The following is a 14,893-nucleotide window of genomic DNA, read 5'->3' on the forward strand; positions in this document are numbered from 1 at the left end:
GGTGACATGAAATTTATCTGTGACACTCTGCTTTGTTACAACACAGAAGAGTATATTGGAGAGGCCATTTCCCCCCTGAGAGCTAAAGTAAGAAGGCCCATCTGTGGATGGGTAATACATGGCATCTAGATTTGCAGGTCTGGTCTCAAGTCCATTTGTTGGTGCTGAACAGACAAGGTACAGACTGTAGACTGTATCCAAGACAATGAGTGATGATCTAGTGCTTTGACTATAGACTGGAAACAAGTGGATGTGTATGACTGAGGGTGTGTGTGTTCCTGTGCTGGGGGCTGATTATCACGTGTCAGAAGGGGGTTAATGACACACAGCCCACAACAATATGGCAGTGTGAGGGTAAACCCTGGTACCCAAGGCCCTTTCTCTCTCTCTCTCTCTCTCTCTCTCTCTCTCTCTATTCATTGTTCTCTCGATCTCCCTTTCCCCCCTTCTCTCTCTGCCTTTCTATTTATCCCCCCTCTCTCCATCTCTTTTTCTCTCTAACTCTCTGCCCTGGTCTGTCTCTTTCAGACAGTGGCAGTGCCCTAGGCATTGACACATTAACTACCCCTGCCTCCCTCCCTTCCCCCCCAGTCAGGCCAGAGGCCGCGTCCCCTGTTCCAGCTCTAAAAATACCCCAGTACCTATCACACACAATTACCCTCAGCCCCCAAACCACCCCATTCCACCCCACTACACAGTCACACAGTAAAGACGGGTCTCAGACACACATCCAAGATGCACTCCCCTCCCCCCAAAAAAGCTGAAATCTTCTGAACTGAAACACTCGGTTGCTCCTTTCACTCCTTTTACCAGCTCCTCAGCTGTCACAGTACAGACACAAACACACACACACGTGAAAGTGCACAGTTGGATTGAGGTGAAGCAGACAACAATAGCTGACAGACAAATAGACAGCCCCCAGACAGACAGACAGACAGTAGACAGCCCCAGACAGACAGACAGACCGACAGTAGACAGTTCTGTCAGGGTCGTATCAGTCTGAGGGGGAGAGACAAGGTCTGGACAAAGACCAGTGAACATCAAGACACACGCATGCATGAATGCACACGCACACAGACAGACACAATGCTTCTGAGACTTACGTCAATGTGTCGACGAAACCCTCTATGTCCTCACTGATTAAAACGCTAACTGCTCAGACCTGTAAAGGGAGAGAGAGAAAAATACACATTTAGATGATTCATGTGGAAAATCAGTGGGAAAACGAGGAGTCTCAGAAGCTCAGTACCAAAAAACCCTCTCTTTCTATTTAGATCTGCTGACGCTTCACTTATCCCTTTGTTTGCCTCAACGCAGGAAGACAGTAAGGGAGTAGAGGAATAGCTCACAAACACTACACACCTCGGACTGTGTGTGTGTGTCGATAAAGTGTGTGTGTGTGCATGCGTGTGCATCTGACACAGAGCCAAACACACTCGTCTCATGCCACTGTTGTTTCATGGAGTGTTTTTAAAGAACTGTGTTGTCTGTGAGCCAGGCAGCCATGGCCCCAGATTTACAGCCATGGCCCCAGGTGTACAGCCATGGCCCCAGGTTTACAGCCATGGCCCCAGGTGTACAGCCATGGCCCTAGGTTTACAGCCATGGCCCCAGGTTTACAGCCATGGTTCCAGGTTTACAGCCATGGCCCCAGGTTTACAGCCATGGCCCCAGATTTACAGCTATGGCCCCAGGTTTACAGCCATGGCCCCAGGTTTACAGCCATGGCCCCAGGTTTACATCCATTGTTCCAGGTTTACAGCCATGGCCCCAGATTTACAGTCATGAACCCAGGTTTACAGCCATGGCCCCAGGATTACAGCCATGGTTCCAGGTTTACAGCCATGGTTCCAGGTTTACAGCCGTGGTTCCAGGTTTACAGCCATGGTTCCAGGTTTACAGCCATGGTTCCAGGTTTACAGCCATGGTTCCAGGTTTACAGCCATGGTTCCAGGTTTACAGCCATGGTTCCAGGTTTACAGCCATGGTCCCAAGTTTACATCCATGGTTCCAGGTTTACAGCCATGGCCCCAGGTTTACAGCCATGGTTCCAGGTTTACAGCCATGGCCCCAGGTTTACAGCCACGGTTCCAGGTTTACAGCCATGGTTCCAGGTTTACAGCAGGCTCACCACGGGAGAAACAACTGGAAAAGAGAGAGCCGGAGCAGCAGAGCACACAGACCGGGAAGATGTAAAAGACTAGACGATCTCATCCCTTATTCTCTTGCCTTTATTGTTGTTTAAGCACAGACAGCCCTGAGGAGAGAACACTGAGTATACTACATAGAACTCACTATGGGAGACACACACACGCACACACGCGCACACAAGCACACACACACATTACACACATGAAAACAGACTTTCACACTCATACACACACAAAAATGCACATGTAGGCACGCACAGACAAAAGATGCCATGCCTTGACAAAATGCCTTGTCTGCAAGGGCCATGGTATACACACACAGGGCCCCGCCCCCACACACACTTCAGCAATCATTGAATGAATCTTTACAAGGGCTAAAGAACACTGCCGTAACAATGACATAACACACGTCAAAAGAGTGAACGTTGTTTTTTTTAAGTCATCGTTATGACACAGAGTTCATGTGGAACTACGTTATTCGAGGCCGTATCAGAGTCGATTGAGCAGCTGGGCGACTAGGGCAGTGGTTTTCTAGGTTAAGTGCCTAGCATGGCTGAAGGGCAGAACAGCAGTGCCCTAGATGGGTAGTGAGTGTGCTGTACTGAGCAAGCCTGCAGTAGTAGTGTAGCATTAGGGCATAACATAACACTTCCCTAGTCACTCTGCCTCCAGGCTACACTGCTAGCTAACAGGGTCATAGCTAGTCACTGTGGATGGCAGGGCACACAGAACTCTGTGTGTGTGTGTGTGTGTGTGTGTGGCTATGGGGACTTTACTGAAATCCTACTCCTGCACTGCTTTTACTGTGGAACACACACAAGCTATACGTGACCGGAGGTCAGTCTAACAGGCCAGGGGATAGCTGCGCGATCAGTGACATCCCTCTCTACATCCAGCCATCCCCATCCTGTCGTCCGTCAATCCTCTGCCGCTCATCACTCTTCCGCCCCACCTTCCCTCGACCGTCCGACCTTCATAAAAGTCCAGCCCCCCTTCCCCCCTCCCCAGTCAGGTCTCAGGGAGTGTGTCATTCTTATGGCCCCTGATACAACACTCATACGTCTTGGATTTCTACACTGAGTATCTGAATGACAAAACCGTGACCATTTATATTGATGGACATCAATGGGAAAATCTGTTTTTTAAATATTATGCACCAGAAGCTTAGTCTCCAGAGTGTTTTAACCAGAAAACCAATCCCTTTCGCCGTGATCACGGTTTAAAAAAAAAGGATTTTCCTAATTAACCCGTAATAAAATTTAAAAAAACAACGAATCAACCACAGTCATCGTCAGTGAACTTTTAATGTGCAATTATGAAGCTTAATAAGTCAAACTAACACCATGTAGTGAAGCGTGACACACAGTCTAAGGTGATAGATGGATCTTAACCAGGAGCTTACTCAGAAGTCTGGTCTTACTGCAATCACTAGGCTGTACTGCATTAAATCACACCTCAGGGGTCAACCAGCAAAGCCTGCAAAGGAACCCCTGTAATGGTGTGTGTGTGTGTGTGTGTGTTAGTCAGGCACCATAGGGCCATGCCATGAAGAGAACGCGGTGGGGCAGTAAGACACACACAGAGGGGAATATATGTTCATTGTCCTCCATGTATTCACATTTACCATCCACCAGGGACTCCTACCAAGAGTTACAGGGACATGAAAAAACACTCGCAGCCAGTTAAGCATGAGCAACACACACTGTGTGGAGTCTGTATGGAGACGGGACCACGACTGTTGTCGAAAAACCTAGACACAAACCCTATGGCCACAACCACCCAAACACCTTGGCTGAGTAGTGTCTGTCTGTCTGTGTGTGTGTGCGTGTGTGTGTGTGTGTGTGTGTGCGTTTGTGCGTGTGATAGACAAGGAGACGGCGGTCCAGTCTATCACCTGCTATTCCCTCATGTTTGTCTCTCACTATCCAACTCCCATACCCTTTTCCAGTGTAGGGAGAGCGGGTGAGAGGACGTGTTTGAGTGTGCTCTCTTATCCCTCGCTATTGGCCTCCTGGCCTAACCTTTGACCCTGTCCATTACCAGTGCTCTTTGGACAGCGCAGACACATCCCCTCCAATAAACAAACACACACACACACACACACACACACACACACTTGCAGGGAAGGTGTGGCCGTGAAAGCTGAGCCACAAGTCAGAGGTCACACAGTAATGAGTCGGGGATCAAACATTCTACCCCAATGACATCATACTCCTGTTACCATAGTGATGGTTTTAAGTAGAGCCTATAGGGCAGCATGCGTTTATACGTGTATGTGTTTCTATGCGCGCGCCTCTAGTATCTGGCTCTCCTTGGCTACAGCAAGATCCAGATACCAAAGAGCACAGCACCAAGTCCAAATGAAAACTGAGCAGTAGTGAGTGACCCGAGGGAAGGTAAGATGGAGGGGATGAACGACAGAGAAGATGAAGGAAGGGGAGGATAAACAAGCGGTTGCCAGGCACAGGGTGTGTGGATGTCATGCTTGGCAGGAGCACTGGTACTTTGTTGCAGAATGACCTAGTTTTAATGGAGGAGAGGATGAGGGGAGAGAAGAAGAGGGGAGGGGATAGGGGGAGGGGAGGGGAGAGAGGAAAGGAGAGAGAAGGGACATGTCGAGGATGAGGACAGGGGGAGAGAGGATAGAGGAAGAGAAGGAAACGAGAGAGAGAGATGACGAGAGGACGAGAGAGAGACAGAAAATGTAAGACAGGAAAGGATGGTTTACTGCAACAACAAAAAAGTGTATTTATTGATTGTAAGTCTCTGGTTAATGATTAATATGTGATGCCAATGTAGGGAACAGACACAATACAGGTGGAGGAACAGACAGATGGAGATAGGAGGAAGGACAAAATGATGTGTGTTTGTGTGTGCGTGGACAGTATGTGTCTGTATATCTGTGTGTGTGTGTGTGTGTGTGTGTGTGTGTCTCTCTCTCTCCAGCCCTGAGGGGGACATGAGGAAGCATCAATTCGCTCCATCCCAGATAAATCAATCACAGGGTTCCTGGAGTGATGCAAGCTAAAGCACTTCCTGTGTCCAACTGCCCGGCCTTATGAGCCTCGTTAATAAATGATGACTGGGCCGCCTGCGGCGACACAGACACACATGCGCACAGAGGTACACACACACAGTAACACACACACAGGCGTTAAATCTATTTGAACCTGGCAGCCAAACCAAGCTGCAACAGCATGGTGCCTTAATCCAAAGGGCTGAACCAGATATCATGTGTGTCTTTGGGAAAATACACAGGTCTGGGTTCAGTGAAGGATGTGTAATACAAACCTTGGAAAGAGGAGGATTTGGTCTCAGAAATGTGATCTACATCACTATAACACGGTTGGCAGAGACAGCGTAGAAGAACTCCCATCTTTTTGCTTCCCTCTGTCAACTTCTGCCCATCACACAAATGTGTGTGTGTGGGGGGGTGAGGGAAAGGGCTAGAAGGAAAGTAGGATAAGTGGAGATCGAGACAGCCACAGATAGGGGAAGCTGGGCAGGCAGAGAAAATGAGACAGAGAGAGAGAGAGGTAGAGAGAGGTAGAGAAAGCGATGGAGGAAGAGATAGAGAGATGGAGGGAGGGAGAGAGAGAGAGGTAGAGATAGAGAGAAAGCGATGGAAGAAGAGAGAGAGAGAGACGGAGGACAAAAAGACAGAGAGGTGAGTGACTAGGCTACATGATTCCACCAGATGTGGAGATGTAGTCTAAAGAAGGAACCATGAGGTCTCTCCTCCAGGCGTGTGTAAGATCTGGGTCGGAGTGTTCAAACACACACACACACACACACACACACACACACACACACACACACACACACACACACACACACACACACACACACACACACACACACACACACACACACACACACACACACACACACAGCAGCCAAACAAATGCTCTACTAGCATACATTGAAATGAATGAATGAACATATGAATGAATGATGAATGAACAGGACTACGCTGTGGCCTTTTTACCCACATGGTCTTTCTGCACTCGCGAATAGATCGTGTAAAATCACAGGCCCATGATTTATTAACTCACGTCTTTTAACAGTAATCACAACTAGGTGAAGAAAACTAGGGTAATACTTACACGTACTTTAACACTCTGTGTTACTCTAAAATTGAACTTGGAGACACGTGAGGCTAAATCTAAATCTTTATGCATGAAGACGTTGATGTAGAAAAAAACAACAGCTCCCTGAGCAAATCACTGTTTCCCAAATGGAGTCTCGGTACTCTGGATGCACTGGGGGGTAGTGGGAGAGTTCTCCTGTGTAGTGGCTTAGATATACAGTATACTTCATCTACTGGGTCATGACTGAAAGCCTCAGAACCACTGGTATGACTGACAAATAACTGTATAACCACTGACAAATAACTATAACTGTGTTAACCATGGGTATAACTGACCACTGACAGTGGCCTGGCGGCTAGCATATGTAATGGCCTAGAATAACAGACAAGCTAACTTAAAGTAAAATGATCACTTGGCGTGAAGATATTTGCCTCGACTTGACTCACTTGACCTGGGAAGCTAACACACACACACACACACTTTAAGGGATATGCTAAGTGACAGACAGTTGTTCTGTCTACTTCTGCTACATGACTTGACAAACATCTCCCCTCTCTAAAATATTAAAGACCCCTCTCACCTTTAGCATGAAGCTCATGTGTGTTATGAAGCAATTATGCATACATAACACAGACACAAAGACAAAGGACAAGAAATTCACAAAGTCACGCGAGCACATATTCACTCGAGAGGACAACCTTGCATGCAAATGAAGAAATAAGCAGCCACTTACACAAAGTACATGATGCCCCTTTATTCAACCCATTATAAACTGGCAGACAAGCCTGGGAATCACTAGGATGAAATCTGAGAGAAAGAGAGAGAGAGGGAGATCGAGAGAGAGAGTTGCCCTGGGTGCTCCTTCCTAACACTTCAGTCATGGTGAGATGTCATCCCTCTACATGAAAACACTATTCATAAACCTGTCAGACACAATAGAAACAGAGATGGAGTCAAGACCAGAAAATCAGAGACCCAGAACTAAAACACAAGCCAGACAATGCCTGTTTAAGAACCTTGACCGAAGCCCTCGAGACCCAGACAATACCATTTAAGAACCTAGACTGAAGCTCTCGAGACCCAGACAAAACCTGTTTAAGAACCTAGACCAAAGCTCTTGAGACCCAGACAATACCTGTTTAAGAACCTAGACCGAAGCCCTCGAGACCCAGACAATACCATTTAAGAACCTAGACCAAAGCTCTTGAGACCTAGACAACACCCGTTTAAGAACCTAGACCGAAGCCCACGAGACCCAGGCAATACCATTTAAGAACCTAGACCGAAGCCCTCGAGACCCAGACAAAACCCGTTTAATAACCTAGACCGAAGCTCTCGAGACCCAGACAAAACCTGTTTCATAACCTAGACCAAAGCTCTCGAGACCCAGACAAAACCTGTTTCATAACCTAGACCGAAGCTCTCAAGACCCAGACAAAACCTGTTTCATAACCTAGACCGAAGCTCTCGTGACCCAGACAAAACCTGTTTCATAACCTAGACCGAAGCTCTCAAGACCCAGACAAAACCTGTTTCATAACCTAGACCAAAGCTCTCGAGACCCAGACAAAACCTGTTTCATAACCTAGACCGAAGCTCTCAAGACCCAGACAAAACCTGTTTCATAACCTAGACCGAAGCTCTCGAGACCCAGACAAAACCTGTTTCATAACCTAGACCGAAGCTCTCGAGACCCAGACAAAACCTGTTTCATAACCTAGACCGAAGCTCTCAAGACCCAGACAAAACCTGTTTCATAACCTAGACCGAAGCTCTCGAGACCCAGACAAAACCTGTTTCATAACCTAGACCGAAGCTCTCGAGACCCAGACAAAACCTGTTTAATAACCTAGACCAAAGCCCTCGAGACCACCCAGACCACATCTGTAGTCTCAAGACATACACACACACACCAAGACCATGAGATTGAGACTTCCATCTTTGCTATGGGAGACACTTCCACTTTCAGAGAAGCCAGCTCTGGAAGACCCATACTGCTGAGTGAGGTAGAGACTGGTTTAGTAAAGTCTACAAGAGAGGAGTCCTACAGCTCTACACTGACCAAGGAACAGAGGGTTGAAGGTTATGGATCTCTGCTATATAAACACAGATGATTAGAGCTGAAGTGTGTGTGTGTGCGTGTTGAAAAGGGCTAGCTGAAAAACAAAGGCATGGCTCCATTCTAGAAACCAAATAAATTAGAGGGGTTTGTCTGGCCCCTGTCTGACTGTCTACCTCGCTCTCTTTAAACAAGCTCTCCCTTTTCTGCCTTTCCCTCTCTACTTGATCCTCTCCTCTTTATCTCTCCTCTGTGCTCACCCTGTCCCTCAGTCTCTCTTTCGTTCTATTCCTCAAGCACTCCTTCCTTCCCCATCTCCCTCCTTTCAACCTTCTCTCTGTCTCTCCATCTTCCTCTTCATCCACTTTCCCACCATACTCTCATTTATCCCCCTCTCTCGCTTATCCCATCTCGCCCCCCCCCCTCCCTAGCAGAAATGTAAAAACAGCACACCAGCTCATTATCACATCTGGGTCTCACTTCCTCCTCCCCTCTCCTCCCCCTTCCTCACCCCCAGTCCCACTTCATCCAATAGAGAGAGACCTGGTCGCCAAGGCTCCTTAGCAACAAACCCACCAAGGGGAGGCTAGCCCCAGCGGGAGTGTGCGGCTGGAGGTGTGTTCCCCATTATCAAACCCCTGCATCTCAGACACGTACGCGTGTGTGTGTATGTGCGGGCGGACGTAGGTACGCACGTACGCTCGTTTGTGTATGTGTGTGTACGTGTGTGTGCGTGGTACAGAGAGAACCTCACCTGCCCTTGACTCAGAGACAAGGTACACTAAACAAAGATTGCCTCCAGTCATGTCTGGTTGCCGAGGATACGACTGAGGAAAGATCCAACATCTAGCAAAACATTTCCTTTATCTCTCAGACAGACAGAATCCCCTGCCCAGAACAGTCAATATACAGTATTTGACTGACTAAAACCAGGCAGAGACAACAACATTGATATATACGTAATCTACAGATTTACAGTCAGCCATGCTCTCCAGTGTGTTGGCCACGCATACCGAATGAATATCTACACACAGGAGCATGTCATGCAAAGTGCAGAGTTTTTCACAGTTATACTGTAGTTCTATATCCAGCAGCTGCTCTAAGCTAACTGACTGATGTCTATGTCCTTTGTCTTACAGTTATTATTTGGGATGAGAATGATACTTTAGGCTTTGGCCACACAGAGACTATGTATGAAAAGCGGAGGTCAAGAACAGGCCAGTCATGAATCAATAATGAACCTCCCTCTGAGGCTGCTGCTCCATTTGATGGGTCCATAGAGTATGTAACACACACACTTAGAGGGACCATAGAGTATGTAACACCACCCCTAGAGGGACCATAGAGTATGTAACACACATGCTTAGAGGGACCCTAGAGTATGTATCGCACACATTAAGAGGGATCATAGAGTATGTAACACACACACATAAAGGGACCATAGAGTATGTAGCACACACACATAAAGGGACCATAGAGTATGTAACACACACACATAAAGGGACCATAGAGTATGTAACACATACACATAGAGGGGCCATGGAGTATGTAACACACACATAAAGGTACATACATAAAGGGACCATAGAGTATGTAACACATACACATAGAGGGGCCATGGAGTATGTAACACACACATAAAGGTACCATAGAGTATGTAACACGCACACATAAAGGGACCATAGAGTATGTAACACATACACATAGAGGGGCCATGGAGTATGTAACACACACATAAAGGTACCATAGAGTATGTAACACGCACACTTAGAGGGACCCTAGAGTATGTAACACACAAAGCGAGACCAGTGTGTGTGTGTGTGTGTGTGTGTGTGTGTGTGTGTGTGTGTGTGTGTGTGTGTGTTGTGTGTGTGTGTGTTTGTGCTGCGGGCAAGGCTGCGAGGCCTAATTTACCAGTGTGGGCCCATCTGCCTGGGGTTACTGTGGTGATTAAAGCCATTCTGGAGTGGCTGGTGAGTCCTGCAGTTTTACCTCCTCCTGGGACCTCCTCCCTCTTTCCATCTCTTTCTCTCTCCCTCTCTCTCCATCTCATCCTTCTACAAAATGCCGTTTTTCAAATGTATCTTGGTTAATTCTGGTGAGAGCATGGTGGTTGTTGAGTTGTCCTACGTTACATCCTCTTGGGACAGACACATACTGTAGACAGACTCATCCCCCACTCCATCTCCTTCCCAAATGTACCCCCCCATTTCTTCTCCTCTTCCTCTGTCTCTTTCTCTATTGTTTACTCCTCCCTTATCTATTTCCAAGTCAGATGTACTGTCTGTTTTTCCCTCTCTCCAGGGCTCTCTCTCTCTCTACCCCTCCTCTCTCTGTGATAACAGACAGGGATTAGAGAGGAGAGAAAGAAGAGATAGAGGAGAGAGGTGTGATTAGAACCCCCAGGGACTACGGTGCTAAAATGACTGACAGCAGTGTGTGTGTGTGCATGTGATTATGTTCATCTGCGATGGTTGTGAAGTGGTTAAAAGGTGTGATTTGGAGTGCATGTGTGTGAGCGTGTGTGTGCGTGTTTGTGCGTGGTCTGTGCGAACAGAAAGAGTGAGCGTGTGTACGTGTGTCCATCACAGGAGGTTGGTGGCACCTTAAAGGACAGGCTTGTGGTAAAGGCTGGAGTGGAATCAGTGGAATGGTATCAAATACATCAAACACGTTGTTTCCATGTGTTTGACGCTATTCCATTCACTCCGTTCCAGCCATTATTATGAGCCGTCCTCCCCTCAGCAGCCTCCTGTGTGTGTGTGTGTGTGTGTGTGTGTGTGTGTGTGTGTGTGTGTGTGTGTGTGTGTGTGTGTGTGTGTGTGTGTGTGTGTGTGTGTGTGTGTGTGTGTGTGTGTGTGTGTGTGTGTGTGTGTGTGTGTGTGTGTGTGTGTGTGTGTAGGTGCGTGTGTGCCTGTGTGAGTGTCCATATGTGTGTGGTTAAAAATAGGATGAACGGTTTTGAAGCTGCTGACAAATCCATTAATTTAAGGCTCAGAAATCTATCAGCGGAATAACAACAAGCACCAGAACCTCCTCCTACCCCCTATCCCCCCCTCACCAAACCCCAAGGCACACTCACCACTCCTCCCCCGGAGCTAATTAAGGCCACTAGGCACATCTCTCCTCTACTAGATAGACGGCTGATGTGCCACAATGCTGCCCATGCTGTCACAGAAGCTATGCGTTATGGTAAAGAAGAGCCTTCTATCCAACTCTATGCCGCACACTGTCTTTCACTCACAGCGCACCATCATCAGCACACACACAGCCAGCCAGTAAACTCGAATAAGATGAAGTGGGATGAGGTAGAGATGATGTCATTAAGAGACCAGGAAGAACTTATGTCTTTATGGAGCCACCAATTCCATTCATTGTAATCAGTTCCGTTCACTGAGTGTTCTGTTAGACTCTGAGTGTTGATGTACTCGGAGAGCCCTGTATAGAGAACACAATAGAGAGTAAGTCTGAGCATGCATCCCAAATTGTACTCTATTCTCTATATAACACACTACTTTTGACCAGAGCCCTATGGGCTACTCATGAAAGTAGTGCACTAAATAGGGAATAGGTTGCCATTGGGCTCTGCTCATTAGTAGTGCACTAAAATGGCATGTATTCCATATATTATAGAGAATATAGTGCCATAGGGCTCTGGTCAAAAGTAGTGCACTATGTAGGGAATAGGGTGCCATTTGGGACACATCCTCTGAGTCTGCCACTAAAGCACTGTCTATGAGCAGGCTTTTGTTCTAGCTGAGGAGGGAGGACTGGCTGGGGTAAATGTGATTACTTCCGTTGACGCTGCTTTTCTGCAGACCAGACAACAGATGACTGACACCAAATCCAATCAGATCCTGAGTCCAAGCCTGAAGCCACTGACTGTGTCATTGAGCGAAAAGGAAAAGCACACGGGGTAATATTAAATAAGATAAGATCAAATAAACTTTATTGTCCCCGAACGGTAATTTGTCAAAGACAAATTTCACCAATATACATTAGAATGTATGTGTCTGAAGCGTTTAGCCTTTGGATAAACTGTTGTGGATATATAACATAGCTTACGCAGTAACTCAATCTGCTGTAGCATAACCACAGGGAAGATGTCATGTAAACTGGTTACCAGACATTCTGACTGTAGCCTTTTAATGGAAATTCACTCAATCTAACGCAGGGTTGAGTAAAAACCAAATGTCAAATGCTAAAATACTACAGTATCTGTGTACATACAGCGTATTTGGAAAGTATTCAGACCTTCCCTTTTTCCACATTTTGTTACAGCCTCATTCTAAAATGTATTTAAACAAATTATATATGTATAAATTTGTAAAAAATTCTGAAAGCCTGTTTTTGCTTTGTCATTATGGGGCATTGTGTGTAAATTGATAATTTATATTATTGTGTAAGTTGATGATATATATATACATCAATCATCAATTTACACACAATTTACAAACAATACCCCATAATGACAAAGCAAAAACAAGCTTCCAGAATTTTTTTCAAATTTATAAAAATAAAAAACAGAAATACCTTATTAAATAACTATTCAGACCCTTTGCTATGAGACTCAAAATTGAGCTCAGTTGCATCCTGTTTCCATTGAACATCCTTGAGATGTTTCTACAACTTGATTAAAGTCCACCTGTGGTAAATTCAATTGATTGGACATGATTTGGAAAGGCACACACCTGTCTATATAAAGTCCCACAGTTGACAGTGCATGTTAGAGCAAAAACCAAGTCATGAGGTCGAATGACTTTTCTGTAGAGCTTCGAGACAGGATTGTGTCGAGGCACAGATCTGAGGAAAGGAACCAAAAAATGTCTGCAGCATTGAAGGTCCCCAAGAACACAGTGGCCTACATCATTCTTAAATGGAAGAAGTTTGGAAACGCAAAGACTCTTCCTAGAGCTGCCCGCCCCGGCCAAACTGAGCAATCGGGGGAGAAGGGCCTTAGTCAGGGAGGTGACCAAGAGCCCAATGGTCATTCTGACAGAGTTCCAGACTTCCTCTGTGGAGATGGGAGAACCTTCCAGAAGGACAACCAGGTCTTAATAGTAGAGTGGCCAGACGGAAGACACTCCTCGGTAAAAGGCACATGAGAGCCCGCTTGGAGTTTGCCAAAAGGCACTTAAAGGAATCTCAGACCATGAGAAACAAGAGTCTCTTGTCTGATGAAACCAAGATTGAACTCTTTGGCCTGACAGCCAAGCATTAAGTCTGGAGGAAACCTGGTACTATCCCTACGTTGAAGCATGGTGATGGCAGCATCATGCTGTGGGGATATTTTTCAGAGGCAAGGACTGGGAGACTAGTCAGGATCGAGGGAAAGATGAAAGGAGCAATGTACTGCGAGATCTTTGATGAAAGCCTGCTCAGGACCTCAGACTGGGGTGAAGATTCACCTTCCAACAGGGCAATGACCCCAAGCACACCGCCAAGACAACGCAGGAGTGACTTCAGGACATGTCTCTGAATGTCCTTGAGTGGCCCAGCCAGAGCCCGGAGTTGAACCAGATCGAACATCTCTGGAGAGACCTGAAAATAGCTGTGCAGCGACGCTCCCCATCCAAATTGACAGAGCTTGAGAGGATCTGCAGAAAAGAATGGGAGAAACTCCTTGCCTCATATGCAAGAAGACTCAACAGCTGTAATCGCTGCCAAACGTGCTTCAACAAAGTACTGAGTAAAGGGTCTGAATACTCATGTAAATGTGATATTTCAGTTTAAAATGTATTATACATTTGCAAAAATGTCTAAAAAACAGTTTTTGCTTTGTCATTATGGGTACTGTGTGTAGATTGATGAGGAAAAAAGCAATTGAATCATTTTCAGAATAAGGCTGTAACAAAACAAAATGTGGAAAAAGTCAATGGGTTTAAATACTATCCAAATGCACTATGCACCTTTTTACTTGTTTTAAAACATGTACTTTGTATTCAAAAATAGCATTTCTCACAGACAATGGTAGGCTATATTTCCTTTACTCCAACTGCTACAGACATCAGCATTACTCCCAAAGTTATTCATTATCCGCAGGCTCATTCGACCCTGCCAGGTCCACAGCTCCAGAGACACAGCCAAATCCTGGCAGTACAGTGCGTGTGTGTGTACAGGAAAGCAGCGGTGTCTATGTGTGTGTGTGTGTGTGTGTGTGAGTGTGTGTGTGTGTCCTGATGCCAGGAGGAGGGGGGCTGCTACAGTTAGTCAGGGGGACGGCTGGGAATAATATATGCGAATTCTGATGAGCTGCTCTTTCTTCACGCTAACTGTCTGTTTGACTTCAATATCATCTTAAGACTTAAGTCTCCCCCCGTCCCATCCTAACAGACAGAGAAGCTAAATGTTGGCTGTGGTTCCTCTCAGACAAAGACATTAACAGGTGTAAGAAAAGCCTTCATTATGGTCACCATGTCACAGTCATTAGCATAATTAAGATTAGTACCATAGGAGTACCCTAGTAGCATCAGTCTTGGAGTCCAATCTACAGTATTTTGTTTACCTCAACAGTAAACTCATAAAGCGTCCTGTCTCAGCCTCAGAACAGAGAGGGAGACAGACAGACAGACAGACAGACAGACAGACAGACA

General features: G+C 46.2%; 1 protein-coding gene across 17 annotated transcripts in view; it reads right to left on the minus strand.

Annotated features, from left to right (window-relative positions):
* The window catches only part of LOC112244826 (neurofascin-like), a 158,300-nt gene that overhangs the window by 78,881 nt on the left and 64,526 nt on the right, over positions 1-14,893 (minus strand). For 16 of the 17 annotated variants that reach the window (XR_006079068.1, XR_006079070.1, XR_006079072.1 and 13 more), the window contains exon 2: positions 1,104-1,162. The exons of the other annotated variant lie outside the window; for it this stretch is intronic. The gene's annotated coding sequence lies outside the window, so the exon portion shown is untranslated. The remainder of the gene's footprint in view (positions 1-1,103; positions 1,163-14,893) is intronic. 17 annotated transcript variants of the gene reach the window in all.

Source organism: Oncorhynchus tshawytscha, linkage group LG02 (genome assembly GCF_018296145.1).
Source record: "Oncorhynchus tshawytscha isolate Ot180627B linkage group LG02, Otsh_v2.0, whole genome shotgun sequence".
Classification (NCBI taxonomy): Eukaryota; Metazoa; Chordata; class Actinopteri; order Salmoniformes; family Salmonidae; genus Oncorhynchus; species Oncorhynchus tshawytscha.